The 13,265-nt window shown below is 35.0% G+C and overlaps 1 protein-coding gene across 1 annotated transcript in view; it reads left to right on the top strand.

Moving 5' to 3' along the window:
* LOC135206927 (uncharacterized) overlaps positions 1-13,265 on the top strand; it is a 125,935-nt gene that overhangs the window by 101,496 nt on the left and 11,174 nt on the right.

The following is a 13,265-nucleotide window of genomic DNA, read 5'->3' as shown; positions in this document are numbered from 1 at the left end:
GGAAAAGTGATGCAGATAGTTAGTAAAGTGTAAACTATCATAATTTTCCCTGTGACTTTATAATTTTTTTTGGGGAGGGGATATGTAGGTTACTCCAACACCAATAGTGCTTGGTCTATCTTCTACACTAAAGTGCAGCCAAGATAAAAATCAGCGATGATAACCAATATAGCATTTTAGTTGCAAGGAATTTTTATGCCGTGAATATTATAAACATTACACTTATGAAACCCTTGAAAACATAAGCACATCAATTTTATGAAAGTTGAAGTGTGATATCAGATCATGAATGCACAATACAAACAAAACAAGTAATGTAGTTCAGTACAGAAAAAGTAAGTGCTAGGTCAGTAAAACCAGGATGAGCGATGAACTAAAGATGAAGAAAATAACTTGTGCAAGTCATGAAGCAAGAAGGTTCCATATCCAGCAAATTTTTGAACTCACTTCTGCACCTGATTCTAGGTTTAGGTATTTATGCAGGCACAATGTTTTTTGACGACTTTGCTTCTCCTGTGTGTGGTATTATTTATCTTTTTCAATTGTTTAAAATGATATTGCTTTGTTGCTGCTCCTTTTTCTGTAAGGTCACCTGTGTGTATTATGAAAGAGTCAAAATTACCAAACACATAAAAAAGTATGTTAAGTTCTCAGTTTCCAACTACTTTTCTTAGGCTATGGTCCCGGTTAATAAACACAATTGTTAAAATGTACCCAATATACAAACAAGGGCTAAATGTACCCCATAAACAAATTATACTCATGTATATGAAATATACAATAGGTTAAATAATAGCCAAAAGACTAACTACTATACCCATTTGGCATATTAGGTATGATGTCCATTTAAGTTGAGTATATCTTAAGTTTTACCAGACCACTGAGCTGATTAACAGCTCTCCTAGGGCCCAAAGGATTAGACATTTTTATGTAAGTGGCTAGGAACCAATTGGTTACTTAGCAATGGGATCTACAGCTTATTGTGGGATCTGAACCACATTGAGAAATGAATTTATATCATCAGAAATAAATTCCTCTGATTTAACTTTGGCAGAGCAGGGAATCTAACCCTGTCCCTGAAATAGTCGAACACAACAACCGACTTGTCCAATGAGAACTAGGTATGTTGTTCATATGGTAAATTTCCTATTGGCTTTGTCAGAACAATCTGTTCATTCAGGATATTTGGTTATCAGATTTCTGAGAAAGCTAAAAATATTGATATGATACATAAATAACCACATACAATCTAAGATGCAGTTCACTGGACACATTTCGTCCCTCAGTTACTTTCTGTATATTAGGAGCATTTTGTCCATCAGGTACTTCATCCATGAAGGTTTGGGTTGTCTTTAAAGTTATCTAAGTCATCAAACAAGAGGATCCGACTCAAATTCCAGCAACAATATTGATCTAAAAATTGTCTTTGGTATGAGCTGGCCTGATCCCTTGGGAATTAGATAACATGTTCAGTTAACACATGGCTTTCACTGCAGAGGATAGGTAAACCTTTTTAAAGCAAACTCCAGCACTGTGGAGCTATCGACTCCATAGGTGACTGGGAGACAGCTAGACCATATCAACTAGCCGGAATTAAGGGCTCTTATGAGAAGCTGGCTTTCCAAGACCTCACAGCTGACACCCCAGTCACTTTTTGTATACAATACAATCATTATATCCTACCATTATTTACAATTGAGAAGAAACAAAATCAAGTACCCCAACCTCTATCAGCCAAAGATGATAAAAAAACCATCTAAGATTAATACACACTTACTACCACTAATGGTGAGAGTATCACATTTTACTCTATGCCCAACTGCAACTGGTCAGATAAATACTGAACGTCTAAAATCTTCTCTACAAAAATAAATGCTGATACATACAGCTAATTTTCAAACCCTTTGTTAGTAACATACATACAATTAGTGCAGATGAAACAGTGGCTGCTGAACAGGCCTGTGCAGATGGTTTTTCCTTTAGTTACTGACTTTTCCCTTTTTTCTTTAAGTTGTAGTAATTGTTGACGATACTGCTTCACATTGTCAAGGGAATTCTCTTGTGGCAGGATCAGTCTGTCTTCACCCTGAAAAATTCAGTACAGTCACAATTCTTATGAAATTCAAGAAACCAGTCTTCACATCCTGTATATACAGAAACTTTGAACATTTATACAGTAAAGAATAAAAGAGAACCTTACTCTCTTATTCATTTTCGTATCACATATATTTACACTACTTCACAAAGGATCATGCACAGTAATGATACTGAACAAATACTCCTCAACCCCATTGGAGAGAATCTCAGGGCACCTATGGCAGGGATCAATTTCTTTCAATAATGACTTTGTTATTCAGTTTGACACTCCGGTACTTTTCACTCGTTGGCTCATTCAAGACATTTGTCAGCAATCTGTAAAAGAAAAGTTACTCAGGAAAACAAACCTGAAAACTTCCATGAAGTAAAAAAAAATACATCAGAAGAACATGGCCGTAAAGTAAGCTTCAATGGTTATGGGCTATTTCTGGTATTTATATGATTAAAAGGACGATGTTGAAGAAAAAATCTTTAAAACCAAATATATATACTGAACTACAAATGAAGCTTTGGTAAAATTACACTTCAAAGTGTAAAAAAGTATCCTCTTACCATCTTAAAAGGTACAATACTTTCCTCAGTTTTTGGTTTCCATACATGAAGCTGGGAGGTTGAATAATGATAGGCTTTAACTGCAAACTTGTACCACAGCAACATTTCATACTTCAACTTCTTATTGAAACCATTTTTACCATTTACATTAAGATCTGATAAGAAATAGTAATAAATAATAATTACATTCAGATGTTAATGTAAATGCTGTACTCTATCACTGAAGGACATATATATATAATTATACAGTAATGACAAAGTACTATTAACTCTTTAAAATCAAGGAATTGGTGGTATTTGATTATTAAATTTGCTCACCTGGGTACAATCTTTTGACACTGCACTCAACTTCAACACAAACAGCAATGTAGCACAGTATGTATATTATCAGTAATACTAGTGTAAGAAATTTGTCGAAGGCCTTTTTTGTGATATCATCTCAATATTTTAAAAATATTTTGTAGTAGTAATGATGGCAGTTTTTCTCAATTAAAGAGAGTACATAGTCCCTTCTTTCAGTATATAAGGTAGAAATAAAATATGTGAATAAATAAGGTAAAAATAAAATGTATGCATAAAGGGCCATAAAACTTTAGCAAAATGTTTCAGCCTACACAAATATATTAAGAATGAAATTATGGAATACAATCCACTTATAGGACTTAGAGTAAAGTCACCAATACAATCACTGAAGCCTTACTCCTCTGCAAAAACATTTTGCTGAATTAAACAGCAAAAAATATTCCCAAGGCATTGGGATATCTTTCACCTTTGCAATAATTATTGTTATTGATACTGACTGCAGATGTGACCCATGTATTTTTCTGATTGCTCATCTTGCAGTTTATGCATTTGACGTCATTTTTCAGATTAAAATTCACAAAATAATTAAAGAAACTCATTTCCCACTGAAGTGCCCCTTAATTGTTATATATGACTATTACAATGGACCCCACGTATTCGTGTTCTCCAGATTCGTGGACTCACACATTCACGGATTTCTCTCTGGAACATTTCCCCACATTATTCACGGAAAAATTGCCTATTCGCTGTATTTTGTATGAGAAATATCCACAAATTCCTGTTTTTTATCAATTTTATCATAAAATGCATTTTTTGTGATAAAACTATTAAAAAAAACAGGTATAAAAATTTTTGGTGGGTTTTTCTTGAGTATTTACTGACAAAATAGGAGGTTTAGAGCATTTTTGTTGGGGTTACAACTGTTCGCGGGTTCTAACTATTCATGGGAGCGTCTGGTACGCATCCCCTGTGAATACGGGGGGACCACTGTACAGGCCTATATAGGGATGGAGAAACAAATTGTAGTACTAATAAGTACCAAGATTCCCTTACATTTGTCATTTTTACTTTTAATATTTTCGTCTTTTTGCCATCACTTCTTGTTATACTCAATGCTTTGTTTACAACACAGATTGGCAGGACCATCCATGTAAATATGTATGACATTTTTATAATAGAACAAGGGGCCTCCTTAGACAGCATCAAAGAACCCCTGTTTACTAACGGTTGTTGATGAATATTTATGTTTCCCCCTTCCTCACTGCTGTTGATGAATATATTTTTATTATAAAATAAAATTTTACACATCCTTACCAAGCACTTATAATTAGCCGAAAGCTTTCCTAACCACGGCAGAATACAGAATACGTGCAAGATAATGCATCCGAGAAATATATGGTTCACGTATGAAAGGGGAAATTAGGTATCCCTTGATAGCCTAACTACTGCAACACAAATGATATAGAAGAAATGTTAAAACTGAATAGATGGAAATAAAATTGGTGTTTTTGATGATAAGCATTACCTACTTCCCATAACTTGTTACGGTTTTGTACAATTGCCTTTTATTTCATTTAGACAAGGTAGAACTTGTTTTTATGCTTTGCTCCAAACCTTCCCCTCCCAGCTACAACCCATTTTGTCACCAAGACTATGCACTCCATTGTGAAATTTGTTTCTTCACCATTTTTTTCTCTCTCTTGTGTTGTACGTCAATATTCACTAATTAGGTGTTCACTTCAGTATTTTTTATGGTTTAGCATTCAGCTGAAATTATGCTACATCCTAATAAGATGAGCAATAAACTGTCAAACTGACACTGTTTTTGTCCTCCAAGACAACTTATAGGTACTAGCATGTAATTTTGCTACACTGTAAGATAAACGCAATACACTGTTAAACTGTTCTTGTCCTCCAAAAAAACTTTTAAAATATCATTACAATTACAATTAGGTAATTAGAAGGTCGTGGCGAAACTGGCTCAAATGATAGTTACAAAACGCGTTTCAAAAATGGTGACGAACCGGACTGATGACGAAATGGGCAGATCCCCTCCTCCCCACCATGGACTAAATTAAGAAATTAATCTTCATACTATATAGATTTCAAGTAGTAGTAAACAACATTCAAAAACCTCTGGCAATTAAACCCAACTTCACCAGGCATAGCCTACATGTTAACCTAACCTACGGCACCTCGTCCCAGCCTTAGCTATAGGTACCTAGGTATAGCTAATTGGTCAGACTTACCAGTAGGTTTAAGTTATTGGTAATAATAATAATTATAAAATTCAGTACACCGACCTACGTCTCTCCCATGACGTCTCAATTTATCGAAACAATTACATATACCTAAGTAGGTAGTAGGCTACAGTCGAACATAGCATGAGGTAGAGCTAAACTACCTTACCTTGATTAGCGTTTCGAGAGCACCTTCCAATAACTCTTCATTGTTCTCCAGTAAGGACTCAACACAACTTGATAATTCTCCCATCCCGAAGATGTGAACCGTCTCTACAACGTCAGGTCTGTTCTCCTTTTGCGAGGTTTCTTTGTACGTCACCAACTCCGCAAGTTCGTAGACAACACGCAATCTAGTTTTGAGTTTCTGCCAACAACAGCTGACTTGCGTTCTTCATGTGTGTGATTCACACGATGTCACAGTTCCGGATAATGACGGTAGGTTTACACAGATTCCCAACGAGAACGTCGCACCAGATATCAGTATACAAAATTTAATATCTCTAGAATAGATTTTTTTTTATTTTAGTGTTTCCTAGATGGTATATTCAACTTCTTAGCGTCGCTATCTCAAAATGTAATAAATATGTAAATTTAGTCACGGGTTCGGAACTGTGATAATTATGATGCTTAAAAAACGGGAACTCGGGGATAATATTTACGTTTACATCAGGAATATAAGTATATTGGTCTTACAAGTCACGTCTCACAAACATTTAACAGTGTAAGGGAAGAGAGTCAAGAGAAAATTAGACTAATTCGGAAAAAAGAATGTGTACGCCTAATTTATTTGATTCATTTTATTATTTCAGCATCTTAATTCAAGTTAAGCTATCAACTTTAAAACCGTAATTATGTGAATTTGATAAATCCGTCCATGACAAAAAAATATCATTGATAAGTATATTTTGTTGACGTAGCAACTATCTCAAGTTAATCTGCCCTAAAAGACCACCGAAACTGTGTTTGTGGATTGAAAGCTAGAAACCAGGTGATTGAATGACATGACTTTTTTCAAGATTAAAAATTAATTCCTTGATCCTTTTAAATCTTCGAAGTTCAAAACCACTCTATGATTAGAACTGAAAAAAAAGTTAATGACATACTGAAGTGTTTTAGGTACCATCAGTACTTCTCAGTTCTTGAAGGAAGTACACACACGCACACATTTATATATATATATATATATATATATATATATATATATATATATATATATATATATATATATGTGTGTGTGTGTGTGTGTGTGTGTGTGTGTGTGTGTGTGTGTGTGTGTGTGTGTGTGTGTGTGGTATATATATATATATATATAAATATATATATATATATATATATATATATATATATATATATATATATATATTAGGGCTCGTGCCTGTATGATAAGGCGCCCTATGAGGTAATGTTAGACTAGCGATAATCTTACGCTAAGTCGGTTTGGTATTGCACTTCCATCTTCAATGGAGTGTCTGGGGGTTTGTAGATCACTTACGAAGTCGTATTATCTTGTTAGTTATTACGACGATGTGTTAAACTCATGGTGAGGAGGTCTTGTAGAAAACACGAAATATAAAAATATATGTATTCTTCTGAAGTTTTACATGCTGAAGATCGATATGATTGTACAAGTCTTCTAATAACGATAGCTTGATCGCTTCTGCCAATGATGATGGCTAATCCTATTCCTCTATAGATAAAGCTTAGGTAAAGAGGTACAGGTCTTCTAATGACGATAGCTAACTCTGTTCTGCCTGTCTACCATCTCTGTTACAAGTTATGAAGGAACAGACAGTAGTTTCGAACATATGAACATACATACAAATGACATAGTTTCATACGAACACACAATCAAAATGAGACACGCTACAGATCACGTAGGCCGTTTGAATCATAGGTCGGGGTAGTTGTCTCAAGCAGGGAGCTTGGACTAATATTTATAAAACAATTGAATGACTACAGGTGACGGCATGTTATCTTAGCCTACTTTTTTATTGTATACGTCCCCATCTTTAGCGTCTCTATGTCTGATCACATTCCTGCAAGCAATCTGGTCTTTTATATATATGGACTAACATTCCATATTTTTTATTATGTAAACACTTACATATATATATATATATATATATATATATATATATATATATATATATATATATATATATATATATATATATATATATATATATATATATATATATATATATATATATCTATATATATATATATATATATATATTCTCAACATTTCATCTATTTCAGTTTTACTTGAAGTAAGTAAATTAGCCACATTAGTGAGCCATTCACTTTAGCCAATCCGCACTTGAAACTAGTAGCCAGCCACTATCCCGTTACTTTAGTAGTCTGTTCTAAAATGAAGGCTATTGTATACGTGTGTGAAAATGTTATATGCAAGGAAGTTCCAACAATGATCTAGTTTGGTTATACTTAAACGGATTCCTGTAGTCTGAGTTATACCTTGGGGTTGCTTGAGCGTTTTTCTTAATGCTTTTACAGAGTGCAAAATTGAGATAATCTAGCCTTCTATAACTTGGATGTTTGATTGATGGTATTCCTATGGTTGTTTTTACCTGTAATGCTTTTAATCTTTCTATGTCCCTCTCTGGGATGTCGACCTGAAGTTCAGTTTAAGAGCATTGTGTAAAGGCCGCCACTAACGTTCAGTTATGCCTGCACAGTTATAACTGCACAGATGGACTGTGTAGTTATAACTGAACGTTAGTGTGGACAACCTGCACAGTTTTTCTGGCCTGCGCAGGCGGCCTGGGTAAATAGCTCATCTCAATCGATGAGCATCAGTCCAAACGGCCGCACATGCGCATTGCAACTTTAATGTCGTAGAGGCCAACTTTTTTTTTTTTCTTATTTTCAGTTTGCTGTTTGTCGCGGACAGATAACATCTACTAATAAGAACAACATTGAGCTGGGTATTATTGCAATTTGAAAAGTTTATGCCTGAAATTGAGGATATATTGGATTTACTTGTTTTAATAATTGATAATGAAGTAAGAATAATATATACTTATAATTTTGCCATTTTCCACGGGAAAAACAATAGTGTATGATGTTGACATGACAGCATCATTCTTGAATGTCTTGTAGATTTCATCGATATCTATATGAATGAGACTTTCCTTTGGCAAGTAAAATCCAAAGGCTATCGAACAAATTAAGCCTATGTATGTGTATTCGTTGTTATGAACCATATATGCAACCATATATGAAAGTAAATAAAGGTATAAGCCACGAGGGAAAAATAAACAACGGAGTTTCCGCAAGATCTTTCGACGTTCAAACGTCCTTTACTTAGTTCATCTGTAAGTAAAGGACGTTTGAACGTCGAAAGATCTTGCGGAAACTCCATTGTTTATTTTTTCCCTCGTGGCTTATACCTTTATTATGGATTTATCACGTTCCAATCTTTCGTGATTCAGTTATACATATGAAAGTAAATATTTATTATGGCAAAATAATGTAACACAAGAATAGGCCGAGTATATGCGTCTAGTATTCATGATTATGCACTGTGTAAGTAATTCGTTTTAAAATGAGAATAAAATAATATTCTACTTTCAGACGAAACAAAATCAAACAATATTTGACTATGGATTTTTTTTTATTGCTTACATCTCACGGAAGTTCGCTTTGAAATTAAATTAGACTAATCGACACACTAATGAAGCACAGGAAGGCAGTAGTAACCTATGGATTTTCATTCATTGTGACACGTCATAAGAATGTAAATTTTTAAACGAAAACAAATCAGCATTAACCATTTTAATGAAATAGAAAAAAATATTAGGACTATATGTGTCAACTTTGAAACAAAAGCAAACGATTACAAACTTAATTATCTTTCCATGGAACTCTCCCTTGGTTCACTATATGTAAACATTATGAAGGTCCTTGGGGCCAAATTTAAACTCCAAATAAATCACGTAGGAATATTTAATTCGTTTTCATCAACCACTATTTCACTGAAAGTCTTACTTAACGTTTATGAGATTTTTATGATGTCCGCAAGTCAATTACAGACAGAGCATCTTGTGGTGACGCCATGGATGTTACGGAGAGGACTGAGGAAACGGCCTGTATCGTTAGTGGCGAAGATTTGCCTGCACAGTTGGACTGCGCAGTTATGACTCTGCAGGCATAACTGAACGTTAGTGGCGGGCTTAAGTTGAGCACTATCCCGTTTCTCATAACGAAAGAGATGTTTAAGGTCAAGACGGAATAACATAAGGTGAGATCGTCGGTTGCTCGGTTCCCGCACTATGACGTCACAGGTGCGCTTCGACTGGGCAGTGCACTTAATGATTAGGTTTTGACAGAAATTTGTAGCTATGCTGGTGTTCACAATTTCCGTCCAGGAAAATATTCTCTCTCTCTCTCTCTCCCTCTCTCTCTCTCTCTCTCTCTCTCTCACACACACACACACACGCACACACACTTAAACACAGCCATATCACGATATTTAAGACGTTACCATACAGAATATAATCTTGTTGGAATACAAATAACGAAAGTAACGAGGCAATAAAATTATAATAAAGATGTTTTAACTAAGGCAAGATACCATAGCGAAAAAAAGTTACATTGACATGTTATTTCTGGAGTTCTGTATAGCCTATGCTGTTCGAACACACACACACACTATATATATTATATTATATATATATATATATATATATATATATATATATATATATATATATATATATATATATTGAGTTTGGGCTTATTTATAGATAAGAAAAGCTGGTGGATGATAAGGCTAATGAAAGCCACTTACGTAATTCTTCAAACACTATGATTTTATTACCAGATTCAACGCTCTGACCCCACGATATCCCTTTGTGGAGTTCTTAGAAATAAAAGATCTAGGCCTAATTATTGCCTGCACAGGAAGACTGCTCAGAAGTAGGTCACTACGCATAGCCTAATCACCTGTTCGAACAACTTTACATTCATAAAAGAAATTAACAAAAGAAAAAAATCGATAGCCTTAATCCGATCATTTCTTCATTCATTGCATAGGCCTATTCTAATTTTGTACCGCATTTCAAGAATCTAGTCCAGGCTACTTTATCAACCGAAGATATGTCACTAAAAATTGCACTAATGAGATTATAAATAAATTGTTAAACCATACCTGACTTACGTCCTTAACAGGTAAACTGAAAGAGGGAACTGCGATTTTTTTTCTTTAATCTGGATAACTTCTCAGGTAAAGTTGTGGTGGCAGTTCATGTTGAAGATTTCTTTCGTAATCCTCTGTCCGGAAATGGACAGAAAAAATCCTTAACATCAATGATATCACTTCTTTTACATGCATTAATTCATACTTTGGACACCTCGGGTCTTTAAGGAACCTGTGAAAACAAATCTCTTTCTGTCTGGAACTATTAGTGCACCCAGATATGGAACACACACCAGTAATCGTGAACTGCAACAATGCAACTGACGGAGTGACTAACAACTAGCAGAGCTGCCATATTTCCACACTATGTGACACTAAGGAAATCCTACTCGGTCTTAGACAGTTGCCAGTTATGCAATATATTCGACCTTTATCGAACTGTGAGGAATGTATAAGTTGTTTATCGTGATCTTGTAAGTGCTCAAAACTTATTAGCGGTATGAATTCCCAACCAGTAGACACTGACCCCCTCTCCGTTTTTAGCTCATATTGTTTAAACATTTAGTTAGATTTTTATTCTAGCTTTTTTTTTTTTTTTTTGATGAGAGGGTAAAAGAAGCAAAACCTCTCAACAACAGTCGGTACTCCTTTAATTTGATGATAAAAAACTGGAATGAAACTTATTTAATTTAATTTGATTATTAAAAAAGTAACATAGGTGTTTTGCAACAAGATTATAGATATATAAGGCATCTTAATCACATCATCGTAATGAAATAAAATTATAAATTTAGAATGATGTTCAATCCGGCATTATTGCCATAAATATAATGACTAGACCTATATCTTGGGCCAACTACACTGCTGGTTATATGCTCGCAAATGAACTTTAAAAAATAATTACGTATTGTATCATTGCAATTACTTAATTACAATCCCTTTCATAAAGAATTGAAGCTGCAAATGTAATAGTAAGCACCAGTTATACCTGTTTTATTTTTTAGAGTAAAGTAAACTGGCAACGTATCCTGGACCTAGGCTAATGTACTTTTATCGTTGTTATACACATAGTCATTCATTTAGTGCAATATCAACTGACAACAAAATCATGAGCGCTATCATCTATGATTTTTGCTAAGGTCTTACTTTATACGAATTAAAGTTATGAAATCATTAAAGCCCGTTTCTTTCAAAAGTTTATGTCACCGTAGTTGTAGAGTAACCAAACTGATTATACAGGCACATTAATCATTTTCACATGCAAAAAGTGCGATGTGTATTGCAAAGCTGTAAAGTGCATCGCTGAAAAATAATTTGCTACCAAATGGCAGTATGAATGTATGCATATATTTCACAAAATTTTCAAGAAAATATACATCTAAACTAGCAAATTAAGAATACTCTTTAGTATTATGAAAAATAATAAATGTAGATTTTGTTGAGGACCAGATTGAAAATAATTTTGAATAGGTAACTGAGGCTGGTTGGAGCTGGAGCCAGCCAGTTCGTACGGTCAAGATTTAGCTTATATTCTAGGCCTTGGTTTGCACATGAATCAACGGTCAGCGTTATGCATGTGATAAACATCCACACGCATCGACAAATTAAAAAGGATAAAACTAATTATTCATTTTTATTAGTGACGTCATTTCCACACTTCGGCAGCCCTGGTGACAAGTGCATCGCCCTGTCGATGTGCTCCAGTGACGTCACGGAGAGAGGTAAATTAGCGATCTGATCCCTCGGTGAACACACCTTATTCCGTCTTGTTTAAGGTATCGCGGTGATTCTGGACTTTTTCCACCAGTGTTGATGACGACTCTGTCTTGTATATGAATATTCTACTACCTTTTAGCTCAACAGGTTGGAAATACAGTCTCATAAAGGAATCATTTCCGTTACAAGATCACATTCTTGCTGTACTGTATGTTTCATTTTCTACTCCAGGGTGTTATCCAAGCCTTTGTGGGGCCCTAAGCTGCAGCATGACTGTATCGGGGGCGGGGGGGTGGGGACCCCACCCCTGATCACCACATGTACTTAATTATTACTTGTGCTTGAATAATTGATCATTTCATGCACAATAAACGTACCACTAATCCAGAATTTTGCACTTTTAAAATTTCAGATTGACGAATTATGTGGCATACTGAACTTGCATTTGTAACAGAACAAATCAGCCCGAAAGACTACATTTACAGTATAACAAATTAACCAGTTTAATTACTCATATTAAAAAAATAGAACAGTTACAACCCAATAAACCACTTTTGATGTTTTACCCTATCAGTAATCTCAGCAAGAGCTGACTAATGGTCACGCAAAATCTACCTTTTTTATCTTGCTAATTTTTCCCCCTCGTCTCTTCATCTTCGTTTTTTTTTCTCTCTCTTCTCCGTTCCAGAGTACAAATCCTTTTTTGAGACATGATAGTAGGTCGGTTGCCCGATTAATCTTGGCTTCACATTGTTAATCAAAGGATTTGCAGTTGTATACGTACTCGGTTTTTTTTCCATCTGTCCACCCGCTGCCTGTGGTGCTCGCGCATAGTAAACACTGCGTCCCGGACTTTAAACAGTTACGCTATGTGTAAGTTTTATGTAAATAAAAGGATATCTGGGTGTACATTTGCAACTAAAAAGTGTTTTTATAATTTTCTGTGTGCGAATTACATCGTTAATATTCGAAATAGGATATTGTTATTAGTGTTGAATGTAAGCTGAATGTAACTATATAAAGCCTGCGACGCAGTGTTACCATTCGCGAGCACCGCAGGCGGGTGGACAGATGGAAAAAAAACAGAGTATAGGTCCAACCATGGGAATAACGTTTGATAAGCGTTTCGTCCCCAACACGATTCAAAGCGTGCCAGGTCTTGAGACGACGGTGGCATTGATCGGTGAGCTATCACC

Source organism: Macrobrachium nipponense, chromosome 31 (genome assembly GCF_015104395.2).
Source record: "Macrobrachium nipponense isolate FS-2020 chromosome 31, ASM1510439v2, whole genome shotgun sequence".
Lineage (NCBI taxonomy): Eukaryota > Metazoa > Arthropoda > Malacostraca > Decapoda > Palaemonidae > Macrobrachium > Macrobrachium nipponense.
This window is presented reverse-complemented; position numbering and strand designations above follow the sequence as displayed.